The 592-nt window shown below is 60.5% G+C and overlaps 1 protein-coding gene across 1 annotated transcript in view; it reads left to right on the top strand.

Moving 5' to 3' along the window:
* The window catches only part of NDOR1 (NADPH dependent diflavin oxidoreductase 1), a 13,051-nt gene that overhangs the window by 10,535 nt on the left and 1,924 nt on the right, over positions 1–592 (top strand).

Raw genomic sequence — 592 nt, 5'->3', positions numbered from 1 at the left:
TTCCTGCAGAGGCACCAGCTCCTTCCTCCTCTCCACATGGCCTGTTCTACAAGCCCTGGGCTGTGAGGGCTATTTCTCACCTCCCCTGCACTCTGATGAGGAGGAGCAGAGCTGGAACCGCAGTAAAGCTGCTCCAGCTGACCCTGTGTGCCCACCCCTCCAACTGCCAGCAGTGCCTGGCCCCTGACCCACGGCACATCTCTGCATGGGAGAGCTCCGGCTTCATCACCCCCTCTCCAAGTGGGGCTCGATGAAGCTGGAGAAAAGGGCTCGTGCAGTTCCTCTGGCTGCCCGGGTGGGCAGGAGGCTTTTAAAGCCACAGCTCCGCCAGCACTGGGGCTTGAGAGCAGCAGCTTTTTGACATCACGGGCTGACTCTTTGCACCCAACCGCACCTTCCCGGGGTAGGGATGAGCCGCTTTGCACCACAGCCTGCTTCCTTTGATGGCGCAGCCGTTCACCAACTGGTTACTTTGGGCAGCTTGGAAATCTCAGACTGTTGGCCGAACGTGGGGGCACGAGGAGGCAGAGCATCTCCAGCTCCGCTCCTGGGTCTGTGGCTCCTTTCGTGGACAAAGCCCTTGATGTACCCG

This window comes from Apaloderma vittatum, unplaced genomic scaffold (assembly GCF_000703405.1).
Source record: "Apaloderma vittatum isolate BGI_N311 unplaced genomic scaffold, ASM70340v1 scaffold25785, whole genome shotgun sequence".
Classification (NCBI taxonomy): Eukaryota; Metazoa; Chordata; class Aves; order Trogoniformes; family Trogonidae; genus Apaloderma; species Apaloderma vittatum.
Note: the sequence above shows the minus strand (reverse complement) of the source record. Positions and strands in the feature narration are given on the sequence as shown.